Here is a 9,976-nt window from a genome sequence, read left to right as displayed (position 1 = left end):
TTGTGTCTTCTTGGATTTCTTTGAGCAGTGTTTTGTAGTACTCATTGTAAAGGTCTTTCACTTCTCTGGTTAGGAAGATGCCAAGGTATTTCTTTTTCTTTTGCTTTCTTTTTTTTGTGTGTGTGGTTATTGTGAATTGGAAGTCACTGGTTTTTAAACACTTTTCTCCACCATGCTCTTAAAAGCATAGTCTGAGCAGACTGTCTTCACTTTCTTTTCAGTCTTTCTTCCCCCTCCCACTGCATTTTAACTCTAATCTCTTCACTCTCCTGAACTGCTCTGGAAAAGGACACCCCTGCCCTCCTAATCACCAGGTTTACATGGCTTTTCAGCTGTCTTCCCACCTGGTCCCTTTGCAGCTTCTGATCCTATTGACCATGTGCTTCTTCTTCAGAGCTGTTTTCTTGGCTTCTATGATATCCTTCCCCCTTTCTGGCCTTCCTTTCACTGCTTTTTTGATACTTTATGCTTTGCCCTTTAAATGTGTTCCCCATGGTTTTCTTCTCTGTCTTGACACAAGGGAAGGGAATTAAGAGATGACTGGGTCTTAGCTACTAATGTGTAGACTCCCCTCACCAGTAAAAGGGGCCCAGTAGTGTCCAGGTATCTACTCTCTCAGATCAGTAACCCTTTCCTGGGAAGGGACTGTTTTGCTGCTTTTAGCTTTTCCTTTGGTTCGTTGGTCCCAACAGGCCAAATTGTCCACCAGGGTGAAACTGCCCCTGAAAAGGCAGAGATTAGACAAGGGTCCTGAAATTCTGCCTCCATTGTGGGGGTGACCACTTGGCCAGCGTTCCCCACTGTTAATGAGATACACAGTTCTGCCACTGCCTACAGAAGTTTCTGAAATCTGTCAGGAAGAGATATGAATTAAGGTCTCATAAACCCAGGATGAAACTCACTTTTTTTCTATTTACTCCTTTGAATTATGGCTAAATATGCTGTCCATTTTTAATAGCTTGAGAAGATTAGTCAGTGAGCACAGTTGTTATAATTCCAGCCTATGAAACATAATATTTATTTATTTATTTATTTTGAGTTGGAGTCTCACTCTGTCACCCAGACTGGAGTGCAGTGGCCACTCCCGGCCACCGCAGCCTCGACCTGCTGGGCTCCGGCGATCCTTCTGCCTCAGCCTTTCAAGTAGCCGGAATTACAGGCATGCACTACCACGCCCGGCTGATTTTTTGATTTATTGTAGAGATGAGGTCTCGCTGCCCAGGCGGGTCTTGAACCTGTGGGCTCAGGCAATCCACAGCCAGGCTGAGCCACTGAGCCCGGCTGAAACATAATATTTAAACAGTATGAATTTTCTTGTATAAATAAAATACCAAGTGAAATTAAGGCCCACCGGTGAAATTCCCTTTCCAGGTTGAAATTAAACCTATTATCACTGTATCTGTCTTCTCATGCTATGTTGTACTACTATAGCAAACGGCCCTAAGTCAAAACCTTAGTGGGTTACATGACAAAAGTTTGTTTCTCTCTTGTACCCACGCCTATCATGGGTCAACATTGCCTCCATGGCTCAACTCTTCATTTTGAGACCCAGGCTGAACTGGCAGTCCCTATTTGGAGCATGTTGGGCTGAAGACAGAAAGGGAGATAAAAGTGATGGGGGTACTATTCAGTAACTCTTAAAACTTCTGCTTGGAAGAGGCCTTATCATTTCCATCATGTTACTGGCCAAAGTAATCCATGTGGCCACAATATCAGTGAGGTGGTTCAATAGGAAGGGGTAGTGAATATTTTGGCATTGGGACACTCTACTTCCCTTCACTTCTGAATATGTGGTGAACCCATGGCTCTTGTATGTCTCTCTTTTCTAAAATTTAGAGGAGTTGCCAGAATACATAGGGATGTCGTCAGTACATCAGGCCCACACTCACAAAGTGTAGAGAATGTGAACAGTCACCAGCCACAGTGGCAATGTGGCTATGAGCACCCACCGCTTCTTCCCATGAAGGTGGTAGTCCTGTTGGGCTCTGAGCACCATATCGCAAAGCAGGATGTCACTAATACTTGAGCAGAAATGAAAAGAAAAATTCCTCAATTTTAGGGTAGAATCAGAAAGTGTGTCTTAGAGAAGTCTATAAACAAAGTGTCTTATGAGGTCATGTTGGCTGAGAAAAGTGAGCCCCCTATTCCAATCAGGGTGTCGAGAGGTTAGAGATTAAGAGAGTTGACTTGCTCTACTAAGTGAACAAGAGACCTTAGAGTTGACTGCAGGTCAGGGGAGGTACGGACATAGCAGAAAACCTCCTTGGAGAAGGTGCATGGGTGCCAGAAACATGACAACTTGGGCCCTGAGGAAATTGTCGTTGTGGAGACCATTTCTGCCCATGATAGGTAGAGTGTTTTCTCGTGTATGCCTAGGACATCCCGATGAAGACAACTAGTCTTTGTTGGCCAAGGTGTCCCTTTCTTTAGGGAGCACCCAGGACAGTGTCTGCATGCGAGGAAAGCACGTGGAGAGAGGACAATGCTCCCTGAGATGAGAGAGTGAGAATTGAGGGAGCAGCCCGGGTGTGGAGGGAGGTGAGAGGTAGTCAGGGAAGGTGAGGCCCTCGGAATCTGTGGGAATTCTGAGGAGGCCCTGGGCCTTCTGCAGTGCTGGAGATGGGCTCTGGGTTTGAATTTTAAAGGAGAATGTGGAAACTCTTGCGGGGAAGGCAGGGATAGATGGAGATAAGGAAGGGAAACCAGTTTCCTTAGTTTCAGCTTTGCCAGGATGGCAGTCAAAGCCTTTGAGTCATCAGAAGGTGACAGTGTGTGAACTTCCATGTGACTGAGAGAAATGTCCATCAGAAATCCAAAAAGCAACATGTTTTCTTGGTCTATGGTTCTGTCTCAGGCCACTTGTCTAAAATGTTACATTTTCTAGAACTTGATTGTGCTACTTTGACTACAAAATACAAAACAGACAAACATACCAAAGAGCCCCTTTAAATTTTCTGGTTTTTGGTGGGGGGGGCTGGAAGGGGGGCACATCTCATCAATAAGGGTACCTGAATAATGAACATTTGTATACTTAACCCTGAATTATACCTACATCTTTATTTTTATTTTTAATTATTATTATTTTATTTATTTATTTATTTATTTTTTGAGTTGGAGTCTCACTCTGTCGCCCAGACTGGAGTGCAGTGGCCGCTCCTGGCCACCGCAGCCTCGACCTGCTGGACTCCGGTGATCCTTCCACCTCAGCCTTCTGAGTAGCCAGAATTACAGGCATGCGCGACCACGCCCGGCTGATTTTTTGATTTATTGTAGAGATGAGATCTCACCAAGTTGCCCAGGTGGGTCTTGAACCCGCAGGCTCAGGCAATCCACTCACCTCAGCCTCCCAAAGGTGCGGGATTACAGGCTGAGCCACTGAGCCCGGCTTATTTTTTATTTTTTTGAGTTGGAGTCTCACTCTGTCAACCAGACTGGAGTGCAGTGGCCGCTCCCGGCCACCGCAGCCTCGACCTGCTGGGTTCCGGCGATCCTTCCGCCTCAGCCTTCCAAGTAGCTGGAACTACAGGCGCGTGCTACCATGCCGGGCTAATTTTTTGATTTACTGTAGAGATGAGGTCTCGTCAAGTTGCCCAGGCGGGTCTTGAACCCGCGCGCTCAGGCAATCCACTCACCTCAGCCTCCCAAAGCGCGGGATTACAGGCTGAGGCACCTAGTCCGGCTGTACCTTTAAAATAAAAAAAAAAAATTTCTGTTTCCTACAGTCTATAATACTGAGTGATCTATCACAGAAACAAAAAACTGAGTATCACATGTTCTCACTCATAAGTGGACTTTAAACAATTATCATAATACTGTAAGAAAAGGATGGGCAGTAGTGAGAAAATTCCAGGGGAGGGAGGACACACCTCATCAACAAGAGTACCTGCATGATGAACACTTGCATAACCTAACCCTGAATTGTACCCCACATCTTTACAATAAAAAGTTTTTAAAAAATTTGTTTCTTCCTTATTGAGTTGAGAGAGAGCCTGAGGGTGTCATTTCCTGATTGTTCTTCAATACAGTCTTTCAAATTATTAAACCTTTCATATATATATTTGTTCCTCTACTCTCTACTACCAGGGAAAGCGGGGGAGAGGGGAGATAAGGCAAAAAGAATATGACTTTTTGTGGGAACGCGCTGGTTCCAGCATGCTTTCCTCCCAGGAAGAAGCAGACGGCCCCCTAGATTGGAGGCAGGTGGACACAGGGCAGGCTGAGCCTTGTCCAGCCCTAGCCTTCTCCTTGGCCACTACTTCCAGGAAGGGTGGTTTAACACCACTTTACAGAACTATAAGAAGAAAACAAAACATGGTACATCAGGCAGCTATTTTATTCTGAGTCTACCCTTGTGAGAGGAAGTCACACACCTTTTTCATCTTCCTTAAGTGGAATTAAGCTTCTATATATGTCAAGAGTCTTCAAGCCAACAGAGTCACCAGCAGGGACAGCTTTACAGGAAGAGATGTGTGCATGCTTGGAAAATGGTAGGTTGAATTTTATGCGTAGAGTGGTAAAAAGAAATAGGGGTTTTTATTATGTGGGGGAGGGGTACAAACTCTGGTGGAAAAAAAAACATTCATTGGAATTGTTTCAAAATTCAAGAATTGAATAAGATTTTTTTTTTTGATTCTATAGAAACTGGATGACTCGAACCCCACAGGTTATTTTGTTTTGTAGCATGTACAGAAACCATGGGGAACAGAAAAATAGAGAGGAAGGAATGGTTAATAAGCTGGAAAAGGAAACAACTTCTTTAGAGAAAGATTTAGAGTTAGAGACCGCAGAAGTCAGGTGCCCACACACAGGACAGGAACGATATGACAGCACAGGGAAAAACAGGCAGAGCATTTCATGGTGCCCGATCAGAGAGCAGTCAGGGAGTGGCCCTACCAGTCCACACAGGACCTCTGTACCATCCTAGAGTGGTACCCTTGCCCAGGCATGTACCTTCCCTTCCAGGGATTGAGGCCTGGCAAGCAGTGTGGCTGGATTTCAGCCCCCATGTGCCTCTCACCAGGATGCCACGGCCAGGGCTCTGCCTGCACAGTTGCACAGACCATCCCAGAAAAGAAGACTGACCAGGAACAGGATGCTTTCTGTGGCATTTCATAATTTATTCTGCATCGACGATACTTCCCCATATAGAGAAAGTTTACTCCCTAGACTGGACTGCCTGCAAGAGTCATTCATGTTTTATTTCAGGTCATTGCTAGATCTTGCTATAACACCAGTCACTCTTCGAGACCCAGTATGAGCTGCATTTCCCCTACTGCAGCCCCCACCTCTAAGACTGGTTAGGGCACATCCCCTTAACATTTTTGTTCTTGTCTCCTGGGGTCTCTAAGTCCCAAGCCTTTCTCTAAAGAAGTTGTTTTCTTTTCCAGCTTATTTGCCATGGCTTCCTCTTTATTTTTCTATTTCCTGTGGGGTTAGAGTCATCTGATTTCTATTGAATCAAAAAAATCTTATGTAATCCTTGAAGTTTCAAACAATTCCCAATGAATGTTTGTTTTTTGTTTTTTTTCCACCGGGACTTAAACTTTCCCACCTTATATAATAAAAACCCAATTTCATTTTACCATTCCAGTCATAAAATCCAATCTACCATTTTTCATCAAAATCTAAGTTTTGGTTCTTATATCTATAAAAACTGTTGGACTCTCTAATTAACACACCAGGAGAAACTAAGGAGTGTGTGGTGGGGGAGTGTTTGGTTGCGCATCAGAGTGGCTGCAGACGGGTTCTATGCACTCCTAGGCTAGCCTCATCTGCTCTCTCATTCTTTTTTTGTTTGTTTGAGTCAGGGTCTCTCTCTGTTGGAGCTGGGGCAGTCTACCCATAAATGCATTCAGAATCATCTAGCAGACCATTGTTTTCAGAAATAATCACTGGCCAATCTTGAATGGAAGAAAGAGTTATCCCTGTGCAGCAGGCATCTGAGCCCAGTCTATGATGCATAAAGAGATGTATGTAAGAATGTCCAGTCATGATATAATAAGAAACCAGAAACAGTGAAAATCTCAGCCTGTCATCCAGAGGGAAGATAAATGAACTGTGGTCTATTGCTACAGTAGACACCATTCATGATTAAGTGGAGTAGTGCCTATCATTATATACACTGCAAAATGAACTATAACAGAAGGACTTAAGTTATGAGACTATTTACATATATATAATATATATATATATATATATTTTTTTTTATTTTTATTTTTTAGGATCTCACTCTGTCACTCAGGCTAGAGTGCAGTGGCATGATCACAGCTCACCACAGCCTTGATTTCCTGGGCTCAGGCTGCTCTCCCCCCTCAGCCTCCCAAGTAACTGGGGCTACAGGTGCACACCATCACATTCTGCTAATTAAAAAAAAATTTTTTTTGTAGAGACTAGTTCTTGCTATTTTGCCTAGACTGTTCTCAAACTCCTGGGCTCAAGCAATCCTCTTGTCTTGGCCTACCAAAATGCTGGGATTACAGGTGTGAGCCACCTCAACCAGCCCCATTTACATATTTTTTTAAAAGTATAGTAAACAACATTATGATTTGCTTATGGGTACCTGTGGCAAAAAGCAAAACACATGACCCAAAAGGAGTGAGCTGGTCTACCCCTCACTGGACAGGCACTTCCTTGCTTAGAGCATGAAACTGCCTCCTCTGGGAGCAGTGCCCAGTCTAAGCCTAGGCTGGAGACAGTGCAGTGGGGAAGTCCCTCCTAACCCCAGGCATTGGTGTGGTTTGAGACAGAGTCAGCTCTCTCCTCACAGTGTATTGCCAGCCTTGCCAGCTGAAAACAAATAGCTTCTGATGGTCTTTACTAACAGGAATAGAGAAAAACAAATTTAGCAACTCCATACCAGGGACCAAAGGAAGTGCTGATTTGTCCCAGCAATGAAACCACACCTGACACTGCAGCTGCAGCAGGAGTCCCTGTTTGATGAAGTTTGCAGTGACCCACTGTCATTTGCCAAGACCCATCTGGCCTCTGCACAAACCAGACAGGCCAGCTGAGTGGGGAGGTGTAGGAATTATTATTCTTCATCTTTCAAGTTCTTGCTGCAGTTCCTCCAGGCATGCAGTGTTGTTTTTGTTTGGTATCTTGGCAGGTAGAAGTGAAGTAGGGTCGGAGAGCTTAAATCACAGACACCGACACAAAGTTATAAGTAACAAAGGAGAGGCTTATTAGCCAGATTTGGCCATGGCCGGTGGCCACTTGCTGGATAATGAATTCCAAAGCAAGGGTGGCCAGCTGCAACACAGGGCTGTCTAAGGTAGTTTAGACTTACATTCTAGTGGGTTAAAGATAGAACTTGGGGCATTAAAGATAGAACTTGGAGCTCTTATCACATTATTCTGCTAGCGTAGGAAAGCAAGCAATTTTACAGAAGCAGATATAGCCAGTTATGCAGGTGCAGTGGATAAGGGTGTTATTAATTTTGCAACGTTTTCAAAACAGTTTTCAGGAAGGGAGTGAAGTCTGTGAAGCCTGCTCCAAGGTCGAAGCTGCTTCTTTGTTCTCTCCTTATATTCCCTTCTTTGTTCCCTCGTACAGAAGCAGTTCCAATGGCTTCCACTTGACCCTCACTCTATGGCGAATCAGTGTGGGATTCTGACCAGTTGCTGAGTATCTCTATTCCAATTATATATTCTGGAATGGGGGAAATAACCATAGGATGGATTCAGGCATTCTCTGGGTCCACTGAGACGGACCTCAGCTAAAACTCTAATGATTGCCTGACCTCCATAAAGTTGTACTTTGACTGGTAGACCACAGAAATGTTTTAGGTCTCTTGAAATTAGTCTCTGTGAAGAGCCAGGACCTAGGAATCTCCAAAAAGCCTAATTATTTTCTTTCTATCAATGCACAGTCACCTGGATAAATGGCCCTAGGTTTTTGGGGGGAAGGTTGGTAGAAAGATTATCAGGATAAATTGTTTGCAAAGTAGCAGTGTCCTTCCTTAAGAGGATCCAGTCTGCCTTTCATTCAGGGGATCTGGGTTTGTAAACTACCTCAAATCTGAGAATGACTGAAGGGCCATGACTATCAGTGTTGATTAAAGTTATACCTCTGATCACGAGAGATAGCACTCTTTTGCTTATACAGATCAAGTGAGAATTTAACAGACTTCCCTCTGTTTCAGTTCTAGGAACACTATAATCAACCAGTAAGTTCCAAAGATCTCTGTGGGTCAGACAATTCTGAGAACTGTTTGGCTCCACTGTCCATTATGGCGGCCATGCCCACCTTGCTTTGGCAATTCAGCATCATCTTGGGTCCCCTGCTTCTTCAGATTTCCCCATCTCCATTGTATTTAGAAACCCGGTTTGATGGTGGCAGTTTTCACTATAATTTCTGACCTACAGAGAAGGGCCACCACTTAAAAAGTTCTTTAAGGATATTGGAGCTCATTCATTCTTCTGAGTATGGCAAAAGTATATCCTCTAGACCTTCCCTAGGTGGGTGAACGAGTCTTAATGATACAGTTGATCCTCCAGCATTTTAATCTCCCTAAGCACTCAGATACTTTCCTCTTACCAAGGAAGTTCTGGCATTTCTACTTCAATTGGTTTAAACTGCCTTTGGGTTGATTTTCAGTCACTAATAAGCAAATTGTTAGAGTCACTTACAGCTCCTCAAGATAAAACACTGACTCCTTCCAAACTCAGGGGCTGCTCAGATGGGAACTGAGATTTCTAAGTGTTACAGTCCCCCTGTGGCAGTTTAGGGTAACTGGAAGAGGCAAGCTGTCCCCCACCACACCGTCCACCACACCATAGCATTTCCCAACTGCTCGTTATAAGGAGTCCTGGGGTCATTTATCTTTGCTCTAGTCTTGACTGCCAAAAAATATTTATTTTAAAAAAATGAATAAATTTCTTAAAATTAAGATCGCCAGATTTAGAAAGAACAAAAAACCCAAGACACTCAGGTAAGTTTGAATTCCAAAGAAACAACAAATATTGTAATTGTTGTTTACTTATATTTTGCTTCTAGCTTGTACTTTACTTGTATTAAAAAATTGTTGGCCGAGCTTGGTGGCTCAGCCTGTAATCCTGCGTTTTGGGAGACCGAAGTGAGTGGATTGCCTGAGCCCACGGGTACGAGACCCTGGGCAACTTGGTGAGACCTCATTTCTACAATAAAAATCAAAAAATTAGCCAGGCGTGGTAGCGCGCACCTGTAGTTCCAGCTACTTGGAAGGCTGAGGCAGAAGGATCGCCGGAGCCCAGCAGGTCGAGGCTGCAGTGGCCGGAAGCAGCCACAGCACTCCAAGTCTGGGCGACAGAGTGAGACTCCAACTCAAAAAAAAAATTATTTGTTGCTTAACTGAACCTCAAATGTAACTGGGCATCCTGCATTGTTTTTCAACTTCAAATTGCATTGCTTTTTCACTAATTTTATCGACTGTGCTTCCCATTTTAAAATTAGTTCAATTTGTACCTTCAAATACACAGAATTGAGATGAACAGGAGATGGCTCATGAGATTGCAATCTCTCCCTCTAACGTTCCTAATCAGAATTACTTTGACCTAATAGGATTTTGTTTGCATTAGAAAATAATTTATAGGCAAAGCAGAAACACTATCAGCTTTTCTTGAGTAAACTAGCCATCTTCTCTTTTGCTTTTAATAGTTTGCTTGTTTTCTAATACAGTAGTTCATGGAAAAATGGAAAAGCATGTTCTATTTTTGTCTTTAGGTCTGACGGGGGTGGGGGAGATCTTGTGGTTATTGATGTTTCAAAAAAACTATTTAAGAGTTTCGGTCATTGTACCTGGGGCATCCACCCCAGACTTTGACCTTCAATAACCCTTTCACTCACTGTCACTGCAAGTGTTCGCAGATCTTTCTTTCTTTCTTTCTTTCTTTTTTTATTGAGTTGGAGTCTCACTCTGTCACCCAGACTGGAGTGCAGTGGCCGCTCCCGGCCACCGCAGCCTCGACCTGCTGGGCTCCGGCGATCCTTCCGCCTCAGC

This window comes from Carlito syrichta, unplaced genomic scaffold (assembly GCF_000164805.1).
Source record: "Carlito syrichta isolate Samal-C Ts95f unplaced genomic scaffold, Tarsius_syrichta-2.0.1 Scaffold314220, whole genome shotgun sequence".
In the NCBI taxonomy this organism is placed as follows: Eukaryota; Metazoa; Chordata; class Mammalia; order Primates; family Tarsiidae; genus Carlito; species Carlito syrichta.
The sequence above is the reverse complement of the archived record's forward strand: the minus strand, read 5'-3'. Positions refer to the sequence as shown.